The 20,907-nt window shown below is 41.7% G+C and overlaps 1 long non-coding RNA gene across 1 annotated transcript in view; it reads left to right on the forward strand.

The window, feature by feature from the left end:
- LOC136162972 (uncharacterized) overlaps positions 1 to 14,036 on the forward strand; it is a 70,857-nt gene extending 56,821 nt beyond the window's left edge. Inside the window, exon 3 of the long non-coding RNA XR_010662183.1 lies at positions 13,625 to 14,036. This is a non-coding gene — a long non-coding RNA (uncharacterized lncRNA). The remainder of the gene's footprint in view (positions 1 to 13,624) is intronic.
- Positions 14,037 to 20,907: the final 6,871 nt, after the last annotated feature.

A 20,907-nucleotide genomic window follows, 5' to 3' on the forward strand; every position in this document is an offset into this window, starting at 1 on the left:
TTAATTCATTTTGAGTTTATTTTTGTGTATGGTGTTAGAAAGTGTTCTAGTTTCATTCTTTTACAAGTGGTTGACCAGTTTTCCCAGCACCACTTGTTAAAGAGGTTGTCTTTTTTCTATTGTATATTCTTGCCTCCTTTGTCGAAGATAAGGTGTCCGTAGGCATGTGGATTTATCTCTGGGCTCTCTATTTTGTTCCGTTGATCTATATTTCTGTCTTTGTGTAATTTCTGTTGTTGAGAATGCAAACAGGCTGCAGACTTCTATATTAACTTTGGTATCAGGATCAAGAATATTGTCCTGATGAGTTCCTATTTTCTTAGGAGCTACCTCTTTGAAGCTGGGAGTTCGTGCTGATACCAGTGGATGACTTGGTGGGGTGAGTGTTAAGGTCCTGATCTTTAATAGCTTTTAAAACACCACTCACAATAAGCATGTAGCAAAATATATGGTCAAAATGACCACCTGAACAAACACATAAAATAATTGGCCAAGCATGTGACTAAAATACATCTCACTTGTAATTTATAGAAGGAGGACACTAAGGAAATGTACATTGCTGCTGGAAAAATTGATTGTTTCAAAGGAAGAACTAGCCTAGATTTTGATTCTATCAAGTTCATAGGTGGATTTGTAGCTGGTGGTGTTGACTGGACTGTGGGCAGGCCAGTGATCACCTCCACCAGTTAAACTCAGCTGCACCTTGATTCTCCGAGCAGTTGGCTCTATGTCCCACAACTCAGGCCCATTACCTTCCCAAGTGACCACCAAAAAAGTAATGCAGGAGCCTGCAAGTAAGACAAAAATTTATACGGCATCCTAAGAATGGCAGTTTTGGAGACACAGATTCCAGTAACCCAGAAAGCGTGTTCTAAGGAAGAAAAAGAGTCAGAGGCCTATCAGGACAAGAAACTGCAAAGTTTTTAAAAGTTGCCTGGTGAGAGTTATGATCAACTCTGATGCAAGTCAGAAAATATTTGTCCTTAAGGAATCAGGAGGCTTTGTTTTTTATGGTAAGGGGTCTAATTAGTTGATAAACTGTCATGAGTTATTTTAGAGTAAGGGTCTGATAAGTAGATAGGCTGTCATGAGTTTCTGGCAGATGTTTTGTATAACTTTGTCAAGTTCAAAGGTCAGATTCCATCTAGGCTGAGATGTGCCTAAGCCACATTTCCTTAATGGCCTTCTGGTTTCATTTCAGAGCACTCTTAGCTTCCCTCATAGCTCTGCTGGTAAAGAATCTGTCTGCAATGCGGGAGACTTGGGTTCAGTCCCTGGGTTGGGAAGATCCCCTGGAGAAGGGGAATGACTACCCACTCTAGTATTCTGGCCTGGAGAATACCATGGACTGGGTCGCAAAGACTTGGACTCAACTGAGTGACTTTCACTTTCACTTTCTTAGCAATACGAACTCCATTTTGCTTTTCCACTCACACAAGCTCATCTTATTCAACAATTCTAGAGCTTCCACTGGCTGCAGATGAGCAGCACACATGGAACCAAGGCTGTGGGACACTGAGGGCAGAGAAGGTCTCTGTGATGGGTGGAGTCTGAGAACTTGGAAGTCAGCTTTCATTTCTACTGCTGCTGCTGCTACTGACCGACACTTATTAGATATTTCCCATGTGCTAGGAACTTCACTTACTTCATCAACTTTGAATGGGAGATTTTTTTTTCTTTCCATTTTCTTGAGCTGAATTCATGGAACAGACAAGTTAAAACACAAAGAATATAGCATATCTAGTAAGAAGTTAAACCATAAACCTGATCCTTTTATATTGTACCCATGTCTCTCCAAGGATCATGGATTGACTTGCAGTGTATAGAAACCCTTGCAATTATGAGATGGTTTATGACAAAATTTTTCCTGAATTTATGTACAATTCTATCTAATTATTCAGAGATAAACTCTCATTTCCCTTTGTGGGCACAAAAGGCCATCTGTGCAGCCCAAGACAAGATTGCAAGCTCCTTTCTAATTTCCTGTCCATATATTTTTTTGGAGTAATTATGGCTCATTTCTCTAGGTTTTCCACTGATTTCTGTTGTGCTGATTTTTCTCCAGATGCATTGGGGGCACACGTCCAAATTAAATATCATTTATTTCCTGCCTCTTATTTTGAAGTTCCCTTTATTCTTTACTCTCTATGGGTTTTGTGTTATATTCCAATTAATATTTCACAAATTTGTACTGCAGGCTATTAACTACATATCTGTATTACTAGCCAATAAACTGAAAGGACTCAATTCTACCTGTTACTTAATCTTGGACTTCTCCAGATTAGACCCTGACCATAGATAATGCTTGAAAGAACATATCTAACCTTTAACTTGAGCGTCCAATTCATACCTCTCATCTTCCTCAGTCCCCCAGGCCACTAGGCAGGGCATAATTACCTACAGCTCATAAATAAAAGTCAAGGCCAGCAAAGTTGGAAGGCTTGTCCAGGCTCATACAATGATATAACCATGAACAGGACTAAAAGCTTTTGTGTCATGGCTATAAAAGATCAAAACCATCCATGCTTCACATGCATTTTCTATAAAAATGATTGACAATTATTTATTAAATTGCACTTTGTTGACATAAAAAAACAGATTTCAGGCTTTGATTTTAAGTGAGTTATGCACACCTTGGAGTGACTCTAAGCAACAGTCTGACATTAATGAAGCAAGTTTTCAACCTCTGCAGCTTCCACTTGAAGTTCCTTATTTCATGTTCAGTTCCTACTACCTCACTCCTCTTCTAGGTTTTCCTCTGGCTGCCAACTCCATCTTCTAGGTCCCAACTTTGAAACTCTGGCCCCCTGATGCTCCTCAAACCCCAACCTGATAATGAGAGTCCTTTGCCCTTCAAGTCAGAGGTCCAGTTTTTTTTTTTGTGGATCCTCTGTCTGGGCCATTTAAGCTTAAAATTCCTTCAATAGAGAATAAAGTTTTTCATTCTTAAATCCTAACTGAGATGCAGGCATGGGCTTGATTTAGAGCTACACGAAGAGGTGAATGACTAATGATATATCTGCTCTTATGCCAGTTTTAATGAGCAAAGAGAAGAGAGGGAAAGGTCATGAGTACCTGGGGGGCTGATGCCAAAGGGATGCCCCCAGAGAATGGACAAGGGACATGGAGGGGTTGGGGAGGGAAGCTTGGGAATGTTTGTTTCAGAATGAATGGCAATGAGTGGATTTAAAAATGCCGCTGACTTCATCTTGATACTGAGTGGATCCCTTTGGGGGGCACCAGTTCTCTCACTGATCACTTTTCCTAAGAATTCTTGGTTGTGAACAACAACAACAAAAAATTCAAGTTCATTGTTCATCACTAAATAGGGTGTGGCTAAATAGTAGAAATTAGTGCATCCTTTTGAAAAAAAAATTGTACAGTTGGCCAAGAGTTATAAAGATGTTCATGCCCTTTAATCAGTGCTCCTTAATTCTCTTCCTGGGAACATAGCCTAATGAAAGCCCCCATGTCACCTGCAAGTCTGCTCCACAGTGAGGGGGTATACAGCTACACGTTTCCTAGTTGTTGCTTGAACTGCTGATGCTCTATTAGCAGGAAGTTGAGTGCTGAATTTCTGAGGGTCCTCCTAAGTAGTAAGTAGGTGTGCTCTGTCATGTCCGACTCTTTGTGACCCCATGGACTGTAGCCTGCCAGGCTTCCTGTCCTTCGAATTCTCCAGGCAAGAATACTGTAGTGGATTGCAATGACCTCCTCCGGGGGATCTTCCCAACCCAGGGATCGAACCCTCATCTCTTTTGTCTCCTGAATTGCCAGGCAGGTTCTTTACCACTAACACCACTTGGGAAGCCCCTACCCTCTACTTTTATTGGTCAAGAATACTGGGAGCTTGTTCACTCTCAAAAGGGACAGAGAAGAAGAAAACCAGACTAGTCCTCAGCAGATCCTACAGTGTCAGTCACCCTTGCTTTTGTCCCTACCAGCTGCTTCATTGTTGGAAACAGTCTAGGACGTCACTAATTTCACCCCTGAAGGACTGATGCTTGAAGCTGAAGCTCCAGTACATTGACCACCTGATGCAATGAGCTGACTCATTGGAAAAGACCCTGATACTGGGAAAGACTGAAGGTGAAAGGAGAAGGGAGCAGCAGAGGATGAGATGGTTGGATGGCATCACTGACTCAAAGGACATGGATTTAAGCAAACTCTGGGAGATAGTGGAAGACAGAGGAGTCTGGCGTGCTATAGTCTGTAGAGTTGCAAAGAGTCAGACATGACTTAGTGACTGAACAATAGCAAGGACATCCACGTCCAGTATTGTACTAGAGTCCCACCTGTCCAGGCAGAGACTGAAGGAGTTCTCTGAAGCATGATGACCGCACGCCTCAGGGCTGAGATCACTAACAGTCCCCACAGTTTGGCTCCCAAGGTTCCAGCTCAGAGGCCCTCATTGCCAAGTTCAGTCATCCTTCCCAGAACACTGCAGCTGGGCAGCTGGATCCAGAGAAACTGCCAGGCTCAGCACCACACTGAGTCAAGTCTCCACCATGTTACACTGAATCAGTCATCTGATTCTTTTTCTCATGAGACTTAGCTTCCAGGGCCTCATTGTCTTTCCACAGGACCTTGGCAGATCACACCAGTTCACCCTTCTAGACCTCTCCAGTTCTGACTGTGGGGAGGAGGTTTTAGATATTAGTTTCTTCTCTGTTACAAGTTCTTGCTTTTCAGACAAATTAACTGCCTCCTCTTCAAAGATCAGCTTTGTGCCATAATTGCTCTCAGAGGGTAACTTTGTGAAGAGTTCTATGATACCTGAACAACTAAGGCAACCACTCAATAATTTTTTATTGAACAAAAAATGTCAGCTTCTCTATTTTAAAAATAAAATACCTCTATGTGCAAGCAGATATTCATTGCACAACTGTTTATAGAAGTCAAATATGAGAAGAATCTGGAGATGCAGCAACAGGCGGCTTGTAGAGTAGATTAGGATGTGTCTGCTCCATGAGACAAGGTGCAGCTATAAAAATGGTTATTATAAGATTATGAGGGAAAAAAGATCATGAGAAAATATGGGTGTTTTTCCCCCTGATTTTCCAAACGTTCTTTTTCTCAAGTTAACAAGAATAAAAGACTCTACTAATTAGCTATTGACATGCAGCTTGCCAATAATTCGTTTGGGAAAGTGACAGCTTGCTCCTCCTGTTGTTGCTTAGTAGCAAAGTTGTGTCTGACTATTTGCGACCCCATGGACTAAGCCCACCAAGCTCCTCTGTCTGTGAGATTCTCCAGGCAAGAATCCTGGAGTGGGTTACCATCTCCTTCACCAGGGGATCTACCCCACCCAGGGATCAAACCTGCAACTCCTGCACTGGCAGGCAGATTCTTTACCACTGAGCCACCTGGGAAGCCCCCAAAATGAGGGACGCAGGACTTAAAGATGACTTCTAAATGTTTGTCTTCAACGATAGGGTGACTATTGGTGCTGGTTATTGAGATGGGGGAGGCAAAGTGGGAGAGTGGGAAGCCAAGAGCTTTTTTTGTCTACTCTAACTTTAAGATGGCTCTTAGATGTCCGTGTGGTGATACAGAGCAGGTAGTGGACTGTGGGACTTGAGCTTGGGGGAGAGATCAGCAGTATCAAGACTAGAAATTTTAAACTCAAGAGTCATCTGAACATAGATAGTATTTAAAATATGAGATGAGGGATAGGGTATTGAAGGATGATAGTACAAGAAGATCTAAGACAGAGCCTCCAATCATTGTGACATTTAGAGAGCAGACAAGGAAGGGATAACCAGCAAAAAAGCCCTGAGACAATGCAGCCAGTTAGGCAGGAGGGAAAAAGAAAAAGATTGCACTGTGGAGACTGGCAGAGAAGAGGATTTTAAGAAGGGGGGAGTGGTCAACTGTGCCAGATATTATCGGGAAGTTGAGTAAGATGAAGACCCTGAAGGAACCTTTGGATTGGCAAAGGAGGGTGCTCATGACCTTGAAATGAGTAGATCCAGTGGCATGGACAGGAGGAAAGCTTGCTGGGAGCCGGCTGAGCTCAGATTAGAAGGTAAGGAAGTGGGCACTGACTATAGACAACGAAATTCTCCAGAAGCTGTGCCATAAAAGAGCTAGGAAATGGGATTATGCCTGGAGGGCCATATGAGTTGAAGGGATTTTTATTTTTTAAAGGAAGCACTAAAACATGTCTAACTGCTTGTGGAAATGATTCAGGCAGGAGGGAGAAATTAATCCTGGAGGGGAGAGAGAGGTTAATTGCAGGAGGAAAGTCTTTGGGAATGAGGAAGGGACGGTATCCAGAGCAGAAGTGGAGAGATAGGCCTTTAATGAAGTGGGCACACACACAGAGTCCTTGGCACAACACCTGGTACCCATAGGCAGAGTTCATTCAGTACTTGCCTCTGTTATTACAAGTGTCTGTCTCCTTGAGTAACCAAAGAGAACAACAATTGGCTGGTCCAACTCATAGCTCATAAGTTAGGATAATTGGATAAGCTGAATAATTGGATCAGCTGTTGATATAGCCTGGCCAAAGAGGAAAAGTATGAAATGATGGAGTGGTCCATTCTTCTCTTCCACAGCCCTGCTTTGACAGGGTAGACTCCCACTAGAGGGGTGTTCATGTATGCTTGCACAATGTAAAGATCCTACTAACTGGTGAACAACTGATATGATTGTCTTAAAATTTTTTTTGCTGTCATAAAAATCACATAATATCAAACACTATTTTAATCAAACTTAACTGTACAGTTCAGTGGCACTAAATGCATTCACATTGTTGTGCAATTCTGTCATCCATCTCCCAAATTTTTCACCTTCCTAAACAGAAACTCTGTTTCCATTAAACATTAACTCTCCACCACTCCACCCATTAACCCCTGGCATCTACCAATGTGTTTTCAGAGCATGAATTTGTCTATTCTAATTATCTCACATAAGTGGAATCAAACAGTATTTATCTGCACCTGATGTATGGTTGGCGGCATCACTGACTCAATGGACATGAGTTTGAGCAAACTCTGGGAGATGATGAAGGACAGGGAAGCCTGGTGTGCTGCAGTCCATGGGTTTCTAAGAGTTGGACATGACTGAGTGACTGAACTGAACGTATATTGGAATGAATTTTTTAAAAGATTTATTTATTTAATTTTTGGTTGAGTTGAGTCTTTATTGCTATGCCCGAGCTTTCTCTAGCTGTGATGAGTGGGGGCTGCTCTTCATTATGGAGCACAGGCTCTAGGTGTGTGGGCTTCAGTAGTTTCGGCATGTAGGTTCAGTAGTTGCTGCTCATGGGCTCTAGGACACAGGCTCGATAGTTTTGACACATGGGCTTAGTTGCTTCAAGGCATGTGGGATCTTCTCGGACCAGGGATTGAATCCATGTCCCTGGCATTGGCAGGTGAATTGTTAATCATTAGACCACCAGGGAAGCCCTAAATGCATTTTCAAGGTTAACTCAATATATGTCCTACAAACAGATGGTACCTTCTCTTTTGAGTCTTCATTTTCTTTTTCACTGGTTGGTGTTTACCAAGGAATAATGTTCTTCTGAGTCCCTGAGTGATAACCAGGGCAATGGGGAATGTAGAAAAAAAACCATAGCCTCAAAACCTCTGTTCTTGTGCAATCAAGACAAAAACCACCCTAACTGTTGAGACACATACTCAGGAGCAGTTGTTTCACTGGTTCCAGAGAAAACCTCCTAATCAACTTGCATAGCAACCCAAGAGACCCCAAGTTAAAGCTGTTATCCCAGAAAATACTGTATTTAAGCCAGCAATTCAGAGGTTTATCTACACAAAATGTTGTTTTTGACCATTTGGCTTTGCTGTTGAAACAGAGTGAGTTGATGTTCGTTGCCCAATAGCTGATAAAGAAAATGTCCATGTCTTCCAAAGCATTGTTAAAAAGGAAGAATTTCTACAGAAGAACATGACTCTCTGGTTACTTTCTCACTCAGTGAAAATGTCAAATTAAAACAAAAGAATATTAGATAGCCAGTGGAAATTTGTTGTATGATGCTGGTGCTCTGTGACAACCTAGAGGGTGGGATTGGGTGGGAGGTGGGAAGGAGGTTCAAGAGGGAGAGGCCATACGTGTACCTATGTCTGATTCATGTTGATGTATGGCAGAAACTAATGCAATATTGTTAATCAATTATTCTCCAATTAAAAACAAATAAGTTTTAAAAAAGGAATGAGAAAAACCAAAAGAGTACTAGGTAGGATTCTTTAGAAAGTAGCTTTAACAGATTTAAGCAGAAAAATAAGATATTAAAAGAGTAGTGGAAGTTACCCTGATGTCCATTTAAGTAGGAAGGACAAATTAATGGTGATATAGTCATATAATGAAAAATGAACAGATCTTCAATACATAGAACAGTATGACTGTATCTCTCAGATATAATATTGAGACATTATGTCCTGAGTGTGTACATATATTTCTATTTATCTAAAGACCAGAAACAGGCAAAATACACCTATGGTATTAGTGTCATGATAGTGGCTAATCTTTCGTGGTAGTGTAACTGAGCAGAACTCTATGGGACCTTTCTGGGATAGACTCCCCGCCATGTCCTCTGCCTGCCTCTTATTTTGTAGAAAGACTTTAGCCCCCTAGGCATTCCTTGAACTCCAAAGAGCAAATTAAATCAGAGAAGATATAATGCAGAAACAAAGGAAAACATTAAAGCAAGACAGGATATTAATAGTTTAAACATTAGAGTCAAGGACTTTTATTTCCTCCTCAAAGGCTATAGATAACATTCTGAGCCATATCTTTGAGCTCTTTTTGCAGATACTGAAAACCCCACGAGGTGGAAGAACTGCATATTGACCATAAGCACACAGACCCTAGACCAGTTGGTAGAACCAGTTAGTAGAAGGTTGATGACGTTAACTCCGGATTGCCTCATCACCAATCAATCAGAAAAATGTCCGTGAGCTGATCACACGTCCTGCAACCCTCTCCCTCATCCCGTTTCTTCCTGAAAGCCATTGGGAAGTGTGTCTTTTGAGCATTAACTAGTGCCTATACTCCTTGGTGCCCTGCAGTAAATGCTCCACTTTCCTTCACCAAAACCCAGTGTCAGTAGATTGGCTTTATTCCTTCTGGGGTTGGGAGGTGGGCAATGGCAAGCTGACCCAAGACCCATGTTTGGTTCAGTAACAGTAGAAAGGCTGAATAGGGACACGAGGAGGGATTCAGAGTGCTGGTTACCCAGTGTATTCTCAGTTAGGAAGTTTATTTAGCTGTATATTTTTGATGGATACTCTTTTCTCTATGTATGTCTTCATGAAAGTTGCACAGGAAGAAGACAAAAGAAAGGCTCTTGGCAGGTTAAGGAAAGAAAGTGAAAGTCGCTCAGTCGTGTCCGACTCTTTGTCACCCCATAGACTACACAGTCCATGGAATTCTCCAGGCAGGAATACTGAAGTGGGTAGCCTTTCCCTTCTCCAGAGAATCTTCCCAACCCAGGGATCGAACCCAGGTCTCCCACATTGCAGGTGAATTCTTTACCAGCTGAGCTGTGAGGGAAGCCCAAGAATAAGAATACTGGAGTGGGAAGCCTATCCCTTCTCCAGCGGATCTTCCCGGCCCAGGAATTGAACCAGGGTCTTCTTCATTGCAGATGGATTCTTTCCCAACTGAGCTAATCAGGGAAAGCTGGCAGGTTAAAATATCACTAGTAAAAGTTGGAGACGCAGGTCCAAGTCTGTAGGTCCAAGCATACTTCCTAAATCTGTCACAGAACTTGAAGAAGCACATCTCTGCTGGTGTGGCTAGACACTCAATATTGTTGTTTGCTCTGAGGACCCTGTTTGTGTTATGTATCACTGCCTGCCATTTGATTACACATGTATTTATTTTCTGTCTCCCCAACTAGAACGTGAGCTCACTGCTGATGCATAGTAGGTATTTACTGAGCATTTATCTAATATATAAAAATTTAAATATTTATTGAACACAGTTCTTTTGTTGATAACAGAGCAGAATTCCCTTTATCATGGATGCATTTTTTTCTTTACATTAATCTCATCAGTCAAGGTCCAGTACAGCCTTGCTGTTCGAGGAACACATTTGCTCCTTAAAGTGGTTTCCCATACTTATTTTCTGATTCACTAGCGCTGAGTTGAAAGGTTTAGTCTCATCAGGCAATCTTATTTCCCGTAGTTCCAAGTTCATAGCGGGGGAGTCATGCCACCGTGACCCCTGTTTACCCCCAGCAGAAACATGCAATATCCTTCTGAGCATGCAATTTGACCCCACAATTGCTGAGGCAAGTTATGAGGAAGACAGTAAACTAAGAGATGAGATGCTGTCCACCAACAGGGCAATGAGGTGACTCCTTGACCTACATGGGATTTCACAAACTCCTAGCTTTATCGTTTCACTTTGGCCCTATTGACACCAAGTCTTTCATTTGTCAGGCTTGCTGGGGAATTCACCAGTGGAATCTTGCCCTTCCACTGCACTTTCTGTTGTTTAGGATGTTTTAAGAAAGAACTGACTCCTTAGATGGAGAATCTCAGGGGATGGAGCGCATATCCTACCAGCTTTAAGTCTCATCTTGCCTCTTAAACAAGGCTCTCCTGAGCTGTGTGAGCGCCTCCAAGCCTGGCCCATGTAGCAATGCACAGTGGCTCCCTGGGACCCTGGCCAGGGATTCAGGCAAGAAGATGGACACCCTTGTCTTATCCTGTGGGATGACAAAGTAAAGAGTGGATTGCCCCTTATAATCTTTTTAAAAAATGTATTTATTGATTTATTTTCAGCTGTGCTGGTTCTTCATTGCTCTCAGGCTTTTCTCTAGTTGCAGTGAGTGGGGGCTACTCCTTATTGAGGTGTGTGGGCTCCTCACTGTGGTGGCTTCTCTTGTTATGGAGCATGGATTCTAGAGCCAGGATTCAGCAGTTGTGGTGCATTGGTTTCATTGCTCCACGGCATGTGGAATCTCTTCAGACCAAGGATTGAACCTGTGTTCTCTACTTTGGCAGGCAGATTCTTATCCACTACACCACCAGGGAAGTCTACCCCTTATAATCTTACTTAGAATCCTCACACTTCAGTTAAAGCTGCCTCTATTCTTCCCAAAAATGGAAAGCCAGCGAATTATTCCATACTTTATCCTACATTACTCTATTTCTTCCAGAATGATGGGGAGGTGGGGAGGTAGTTTGGGAGGGAATGGCTGACTAAACTCAAAAGGCATCTCTGTTTTCAATTGAGCAGGTAGAAAAAACAAAACCAAAAGCAAAACCCTGAGATGATTTCCTTCTGCTACCCTCTCTTACCTATTGACCTCTCCACAGCTTAATTGTGGTGTCTCAATTTCACTTTCTAGCACTGTCTACTCCTTTTAGCTACCAAAGGAGCTTTTAGGTACCACTATCTACTCCTTTTAGCTATGTTTCCCACTGCCCCATAGGTATTTTTATTGGCATTTACTCATGGCATCTCAGATTCAAGAGAGCTAAAAGCAAGTTAATCATCTTTTATCCCATGGAAGGTTTTTCTTCTGGTTTCCTTATTTAGATTAGTGATGGAATTACCCTTCTTTTTACCCAAGCTCTGAATCAAGTACTTTCAAAGACTATTGTTTACTAAGTCTTGCCAGTCCTGCTTCTCATGAGTTTTATCCCTGTTCTCAGTTACTATCACCACCTTCTTAACTCAGATCCTCATCACCTCCCATCCATTCTAGCCTCCTTAAGAAACAGTCATGCATAGTGATTAAGAGTAGGTAAGAATACTGCCTCTACTGCTTAGCAACTGCATGGCTTGGGCAAGGTACTTAAACACTCTAAGCCTCAATCTCTGCATCTATAAAGTGGGATAATAATACCTTTTGCTATGAGTACTCAGTTGGAGTATATACGTATACAAAGTATTACCACAGGCTTCCCAGATGGTGCAATGGGAAAGAATCTATCTGCCAAAGCAAGAGACACAGGAGGTGCAGGTTTGATCCTTGGCTCAGGGAGATCCCCTGGAGTAGGAAATGTCAACCCACTTCAGTATTCTTGCCTGGAGAATCCCACTGACAGAGGAGTCCGAGGTACTGCTGGATTTACCAGCAGTGCCTCAACAAGGCAGCTTTGACCCTTTTTAAAAAAGCGCTCAGTGCCCACACTCAGGACCTACCTAAGACTCCCATCCTGGCATTCCGGATTTTCCATAAGGAACTTGTTCTATCATCTGACCTTTGGCTCCCTTCTATTTTTCCTGTGTTCCTGTGGAATGGACCTCTTTGCTCTATCCCATACCAATTTCTAAATCACAGCCTGAGTGCCTATGCTTGTGCTATGTATTGTTTTATTCCTTCCCTATCCTTCCAAGTCTAGCTCAAAACAACGTCTTCCTTATGTTTGAATGTCTTTTTCTCTCCTTTTAAAGTCTCAGCATGTAATACACCTTTCTCCAGATGACTCACTTTCTTCCTGATCCTGTAGTTGCCTCTATGTTCATCTTAACCTCTCTAGCTGGAGGAACCTCCATTCCGCTGACCTCAAATCTCAACATTGTGAGGGTGAAAGCTTGGACATTCGAACATTTCATTCCCGCTTCTGCCAACAAGATTGAGAAATAACCAATTTGAACAAATTCTTCCCTCCATCAGTTGGCTAGCTTAATGTTTGATGGACAAGGTCTTGCTCAAATAAGAGCGGAAGCTGGTAAAATAATTGTGACATAGAGAAAGGGAAAAGATTCAATTGTTCTAGCTTAAGTAAAGTTCTGCTCACCCCATCTCATTCCTGTTATTTTCCTGCTTCTAAGTGCTCTGCTTTAGTGATTAAGAATGCAGCATTCCATGCAGGACGAGGGAGGTCAATTCCAATTTCGTGAATGTTTTTCAAATGAAACTTGTACTTCTAGCAACAATTAAATATAAACATCAGTTCTCTTTAAACTCTTTTAGGACTCTCAGAAAGTTTTTTGTTTTTCCAGTGGCTGCTTCTTTCCGAATCCACGCTCGTTTCTTTAAATCCCTTAAATTTAAAATAAAATCCTTAAAATTGTAAGTAGCAATACTTTCTTCCAAGCACTGGCCACAGACCAGAGGGTGTGGGAGGAAAACTATGCATCCTGCCAGAAAGCAATGCTTTGAAAATATGAGGTTAAATTTCATTTTGAAAAGTTTTAACACAAATTCCCTTCCTCCGGGAGCCCTACCTCAATCACTTTATACTATTTTTTTTTCTATTGTTTTATGTACCAGAGTTTATCCATTCGCCTATTGTAGACCGTGTTAGTTGCTTCTGAGTTTGGCAGTTATGAATATAGCTGTTACAAACATCCATGTACAGGTTTTTGTGTGAATATGTTTTTCAAGAGTGTTTTTTAAAGCTGTTTAAAATTTTAAATAAAGAAATCAGGATATTGCCAGTTTTAGGAATATTTTATGAATAAGTCTAGGCCATTCAGGCTTAATAGAATTATAAAAGCTTAACATGTTTGTGTGTATGATTGTGCATTTATAATTTTAATAGCTGCACTGAAATATAATACACAGCACTGTTGACTCTTGGTTCCATGAATGGCATTCAAACTTGTTAGGTTTGTTTGATGGACTTAACTGTTTACAAAATATTTCTTTTAGTATTGTTTTAATATACATGTCTTGATTTATTTTTGCCGTATGCAGGAGGAGAAGGGGATGACAGAGGATGAGATAGCTGGATGGCATCACCGACTCGATGAACTTGAGTTTGAGTAAAATCCAGGAGTTGGTGATGGACAGGGAGGCCTGGCATGCTGCGATTCATGGGGTCGCAAAGAGTTGGACACGACTGAGCCACTGAACTGAACTGATGATGTTCTGAGTATATTTGTATTGTTTTCCTCTTTCTCTTTTTGAAAAATAATTTTCTTAGGAAAAATTCCAAGCCTACATAAAAGCAGAGAAAACAAAACACAACAAAAAAGCAGAGAAAACAGAATAATGAATTTCAAATATTGATCATTCAAATTTTAGAATTATCAGTACTTCCCCCTTTTGCTTCATCTATAACTTTATCTTTTTTCTCCCTGTCTTTTGGCTGAAGTATGTTAAATCTCCAAATCACATCATTTTGTCCTTATGTATTTAAGTGTGAGTTGCAAAAATATCCGTGGTTTCTTATGTAACCACCATACCATTATCACACCTATCAAAACCAACAAGAGTTTATTGGTATTGTCTATGAGTTTGAATAAACTCCAGGAGTTGGTGATGGACAGGGAGGCCTGGCGTGCTGCGATTCTTGGGGTCTCAAAGAGTCAGACATGACTGAGTGACTGAACTGAACTGAGCACATAGTCTGAAATAAAATTTCTCTTGTTGTCTTTAAAGTTTTGCATTACAGTTGGTTTGCTCATATCAGAACCTACGCAAGTTCCATGCATTTTATTGAGCGGTTTGAGACTGGAGAAGAGTTTTAGAATTCGGTAAGGGAGGGCAGGTGAAGGATGGGAGAGTATTGTGAGCTGGAGAAAATGCTTTTGAATCATGACCTTCAGGAGGCACAAGTAAAGGTTGAAACTATTCAGTTGTTAGACAGTACTTTAAATGTAACTCCCTGCAGAGGCTGAAATTTGAGGTAATCCAAGATTTGTTCTGTTCATGGATATGACTTCTGCAAGAGTGAATCTACATCCTCCAGCCTTTCTTACTCTAGTAAATATCATAGAATACCCTTCTCAGACAGAAAATATATTTAGCAACTCCCAGAGAAGGCATTGCCACAACTTTTGCTAGCCATCCATTACAAAATCTGTTGTTCGTACTCCTGAGACGCATCATGTGTAATCTCACTCAATCTCTTTACCTACTATTCAGTTCTCAGTGAAATAGACATTGTGTTTGATAGGTCTGAACTTGCTCTGTGTTGATATTAATGGTTTCTGGATCTGCTAACATACTCGGGTATATGTCAGCACCTCTAGTGTTAACAATTTAGTCTATAAAAGTCAAATTGAATGCAATCTTGGAGTATCGTGCAACCCACCTGTTCATGAATATTTCAGCATCTGTGAATCCTAGTGAAAAATGGTTCTAACTCTAAGGGTTCACTTCAAATATATTTCCTTTGGCTCTGAAGACAAAAGTAATTGGCAATGAACAGTGGCAGGGGCAGCTTCTGTCAATGCACAGTGGGAGTCAGAGAAGAACTCTCAACTCCCTCCTACAGTTCTTCTCAGCAGATTTCAAACACATATTTTTCATCCAACAAGGAGCCCTCCAGGCTCCTAATCACTAACCCAGTGGGATCCCAAGTTGCTGGGAATTTCATAAAGCAAAATTCCCCAGGGAGTTTCAACAGAGGTGCTCAGGAAGCCAAAACCCCATTAGCTCTTTGGCCCAATTCAAAAGCCCAGCTGCAGAAGAGCCTCCCACACTCTAGGCTCTCAGTCACTCGTTCAGTAGCCCCATTGTTCTCAGTGTCAACCTCTGTTTATCGCAGGGTAACTCTTGAAAGTGAGAGTAGTCTAGATGGGGCAGGGCTGGGGAGAAAACACCACCACACCCATTGTCATTTTCATGCCATACATTTCTATAGTACTGTATGGTTGCAAGTTAGTTCATGAACATGGTACTCTTGATCCTCATACTGACCTTGTAAGGTAGAGAATGTAAGAGAATCTTTTAGCTGTGTTTTACATGTAAGCCAACTGAGGCTCACTGAGGTCAAGGGCCATGTCCACATCCTACAAGTGGCAGAGCTAGAACCAAAGTATTGGTCTTCAGCTTCCACTCCGGTGCCTTGTTCTCCCCATGTGGCCTCAGTCTAGGCTTGGCCCAGGTGGACTTAGGGTGGCATAGATCAGCAACCTCTACCTCAAATGACCTAATCCTTTTACCTTAGTGCCATAAATTTTTTTATCATTTTCTGTGTGCACCATTGCAAACCGTTATCTTAAAGGAAAACTTAAATCTTCCCTCTTTCTACTGAGCTTTACATCTGAGAGCCAATTTGTATGCCTGGCCCTGAAGAGTCAGGTCCATCAATCAGAAGTAGAAGATAAAATTTAATTTACAATTTATCGGAGAATTTTTAAAATGAGCCTTTTGGAACATACACTGTGTATTGAAGTGCTATTTGAATGCTTCTTTTTGAGAACTTTATGGTCAGTTGACATGGGAAAACTTTTTGTTCCTTTTCTCTCTCTCCTCCAGTGGAGTAATTAGTCTCCATCTCCCCCACCTTTGGTATATTTAGGCCAGGTTCTCTGACCTACCCTCTACTTCATGATATTTAGTTCTGAAACAAAATGAGTCAGTCCCATTGCGTGGAATAATTTCTTTGTTTATACTTCAAATTGGATTAGCTCATGTTATTACTTTCACTTGGACTATTATGAAAAATTTTTTCTCCGTGGGTTTTGTTTTTACTAGATTTTTCAGTTCTGCTAACTCTTGATTTGGGTCTAAAAGTCAATTAATGAAAATATGGCCTCGGCCACAATTAAAATATTCATTTTTTAAATTAAAAAGTTTTTAATTTTTAAGTTTTTTATACAATTTTAAAAGGTTACCCTGCCATTTATAGTTATTATAAGATATTGGCTATCTTCCCCATGTTGTGCAATATATGGGGAGCCTGTCTTACCCCAGTAGTTTGTGCCTCCCATTTCCTTACCCTATATTGCCCCCACACCCACTGGTAACCACTAGTTTGTTCTCTATACCTCTGGGTCTGCCTCTTTTAAAATTTTTTATAAATTTATTTTTAATTGGAGGGTAATTGCTTTACAGTGTTGTATTTGTCCTATAAGTTACAGCAATTTGTCCTTTACAGTTACAGCAATGTGAATCAGCCATAATTACACATATATCTCCTCCTTTCTGAGCCTCCCACCCATCCCCCCATCCCACTCTGCCTGTTTTTTATTTGTTTTTTATTTGTTTTTTATTTTGTTTTTATTTGGCTTCACTGCATGGCATTCAGGATCTTTGTTCCCTGAGCAGGCATGAAACCCGTGCCTGCCACAGTAGAGTCATAGATAGATTGCATATGGACTAAAAGTGGAGTAAGAATGGTCCCCTAAAGCAGTCAAGGTGCCAGGAAGGCACAAAACAGTTGTCCACTTCAACTGGTAATGAGAACACGTAGATGGTCAGTCTAAGGAGAGTGTGCACAGCAAGTAGCCCACCTGGAGGTGGGAGGGAGTCCAGGTGTTTGATGGACCTATCCTTTTTTAATGCTCTCGGTACCAAAAAAAAAAAAAAGAAGTTTCTGACCCAAGCTCTAGAGAATGTGTTCTTAGTTTGTGGTTGGAGAAACAAGTACAAAGAAGTGGAGGAAGAGGAGCAAAGAGGGCAGCTCTGAGAGATCTGGAAGATGAACTTCTACATCTACATAATGTCAGGGCATTTAGGAAAAACTAGAGCACAAAGACACTGTGTTCGGAACCTAGTTAGAGAACCACAGGATTGGTTGGCAAAGACCTCTCTTATCTCAGAGAGAGCTGAACCAAGGCTATGAGAGTGATAAGGGGGGCTTTCCTACTGGTTAAGAAAGTGATTAACCATGCAGTGGTTAAGAGTCCACCTTGAGATTCAGGAGACACACGTTCCATCTCGGGTCCAGGAATATTCCACATGCCGAGGAGCAGCTACGCCCGTGTACCGCCGCCACTGAGCCAGCTCTCTAGAGCCAGTCAGTGGCAACTACTGAAGCCCGCACACTCCAGAACCCATGCTCTGCAACAAGAAGCCACTGCAGTGAGAAGCCCATATATCACAACGAAGACCAAGTGCAGCCAAATAATAAATAAATAAAATTATATAAATAAAAAGAGTGATAAAGTCAACCGATGTGGGGGACAGAATCTGATGAAAGCACAGAAAAATGCTAAGACCCGGCTCAGTGTCACAGCAAGGACAGGACAGCAGCAGCATAAAGCACGATGCATAAAGCACAGCAGCTAACGGTAAACAGTTCTGGACCCAGATGCACCTTGACTCGTATTCTCACACTTCCTGACTGTGTAAGCCTGGACACGTTTCCTCCTCTGTTAAGTGGGGATAATGATATCATGCCTCCCTCATTGGGTTGTGTAAGGACTGAGTAATATCTCAAATGTAAAATAGCTTAGCAAAATGGTCAGAAGAGTAGCTGGTGGCAACCAGATGTTAAGATTTTTGAAGCTGTCATTTTAAGTTCTCAGAAGTCATTTTTGGGTGAATAATGTCAGGAATTCTGGGAAGAACTACTTGAGCAGTCCATTTAGGGTTTGTGATTTTAAGGCAATTACCTATCTCTTGGAGGACATTTTAAATTTTAATATAATTTTTTTAATTGGAGTAACTGCTTTACAATGTTATGTTGTTTTTTGCAGTACAACAACATGAATCAGCTACAGATATACCTATATTCTTTCCTCCTGAGCCTCCCTCCTACCTCCCATTCCCACATCCCACCCCTCTAGGTCATCACAGAGCTCTGAGCCGAGCTCCTGTGTGCTACAGCAGCTTCCCACTAGCTCTCTACTTCACACACGGTAGTGTACACATGCCAATGTTAGACTCTTAATTAGTCCCGCTCTTTCCTTCCCCCACCTCGTGTCCACAAGTTCATTCTCTATGTCTCTGTCTGTATCTTGGAGGACATTTTTGATTTGGGGTTTAGATGCTATTGTCTTATGTCATCAGGCTGTGCCGTTTCCTCTCCACCCCTGAATCTATTTGCTGACACCAGTTTAAAGGAGGAGAGGGATCCTTCAGAAGAAGAAGAATTTGCAGTTCTGAAAAAGAGAGGAGGGGAGTGTGGACTAACGACTCCTAACTCACACCAGGGTCCACCAGTCCAATACAGATGATGTGTCTTAGAGAAGTGTGTGTGTACTGAAAGAATCTAGTACATGGAGTCAGAGCACTCCAGTCGTCCACATTTTACTCAGAACACCTGGAACCTAGCCTGTCACAGAAGGAACAACCTTCCCTTCCAGCAAGATCAGCTGGAGCTGTTGGGAATGGGGACAGCAGCAGCTCCTGCTTTGACACGGCTGTGAAACACGTCAAAGAGGAAGCGGCTCTGTCTGGAATTTCATCTTACTCTTCTGCTTTTAGCAGCTGAGGTCAGATTTAACATTGCTTTTAAAGAGGGGCTCATTTGACCTTTTAATTTGCCCAAAGACAAATCTGAGAGTCATTATCCAATGATATTGAATAGGACAAAAGTATTTTATGAGTCTCTGACTGCAGTGATGACATATTAACAATCCTTATTGGTTATGAAATCAAACTTGAGAAGAAATGACAGTAATTAACATTCCTGGTGCTGTGCTGGCACCAAGATTGGTAAATAATTTCAATCACTGATATGCCTGCTGATTAGAATAGAATGACTTCCAACTTTCCATTGCTTCTTTGACCCTACATGCCACATAAACGAAATGTCAGAAGAGAATAAAAGTTGAAATTCCTATCCTGAAATAATATTTAGAAACCTCAGGGAAGATCAAAATTTTAAAAATGAGCTTGATGCTGGTCCAAGAATCTTCCTCTTGGAAATATGTAACAATAGGTCTAGAAATTTCTCCATTGCCCTTTAACTACTCCCAGAGTACTGGATAAGTGATGGCCAGGAATTAAGTGGTAAAGAGAACCAGGTTGAGTCTTGCCCTTTATCACCTATCTAGTCTCATCTTAACCCTCACACCACAAGCTCTTTTGAACTAGGAGATTAGAGGAGGAAAAAAGTCAGGAGCACAAGTCCGTTCTCTACATCTGTGTCTCTATTCCTGCCCTGAAATAGGTTCATCAGTACCGTCCTTCAAGATTCCATATGTATGCATTAATATATGATATGTTTCCTTTTTCTGACTTACTTCACTCTGTATACCAGGCTCTAGGTTCATCCATTTCTGTTCACCTGATTTAACTTTTGATGGCTGAGTAATATTTCATTGGACCACAACTTCTTATCTGTTCATCTGTCTATGGACATCTAGGTTGCTTCCATGTTCTGGCTACTGTAAACAGTGCTGCAATGAACATTGGGGGTACACGTGTCTTTTCAAATGATGGTTTTCTCAGGGTAAATGCCCAGTAGTGGAATTTCTGGGTCATATGATTGATTCGTGTTGTTGTATAGCAGAAACTAACACACACTGTAAAGCAATAATCCTCCAACTAAAAAAAAATAAATAACTTAAAGAAGTCAAAAGCATAGAAGTATGGGAGAAGACAGGCAAATATTCTGAATCAGTGATGCTTAAAGTTGGCTGTACCTTGGAGTCATCTGGGGAGCCTTAAGAATACTAATTGCCTGAATCCTATCCCCAAAGATTCTGATCTCAATGATATAGGATATGGCCTGGGCATCGGGACAGATCCTGGGCTGATGGGCAATTTGGCACGGGTGTGAGGGCACGGGTGTGAGGGCACGGGTGGGGAGCAGAGCACGTTCCTAGAGCCCCTGACATCTTCCCTGGTGGTAACAAAACTGCCATGAGTTACTTTCAAGTTCCTTTAAGTCAGAGATTAACCTGGGCAAACAGCAGGGACATAATAAGTACATGTGAAATCGAATCAACGAGACAGCAAAAACTTTTCCTCAGCTTGAATAAAGCTCTTAAGAGGGAAGCAGGGGTGACAACTGGAACCCTGGTGTCCAGCTGCAGACAGGACAAGCCTTTGGAACCCGGAAGACAGGGGGTATTTTCACATGCAGGGTTGATCCGAGCAAACCCAAGAATTAGACAAACTCTGTTTTTCTAGGGGCTTCCCTGGTAGCTCAGCTGGTAAAGAGTTGTAATGCAGGAGACCCCAGTTCGATTCCTGGGTCGGGAAGATCTGCTGGAGAAGGGAATGTCTATCCACTCCAATATCCTTGGGCTTCCCTGGTGGCTCAGCTGGTAAAGAATTTGCCCACAGTGTGGGAGACCTGGGTTTGACCCCTGGCTTGGGAAGATCCCCTGGAGAAGGGAATGGCTACCCACTCC

Source organism: Muntiacus reevesi, chromosome 3, assembly GCF_963930625.1.
Source record: "Muntiacus reevesi chromosome 3, mMunRee1.1, whole genome shotgun sequence".
Classification (NCBI taxonomy): domain Eukaryota; kingdom Metazoa; phylum Chordata; class Mammalia; order Artiodactyla; family Cervidae; genus Muntiacus; species Muntiacus reevesi.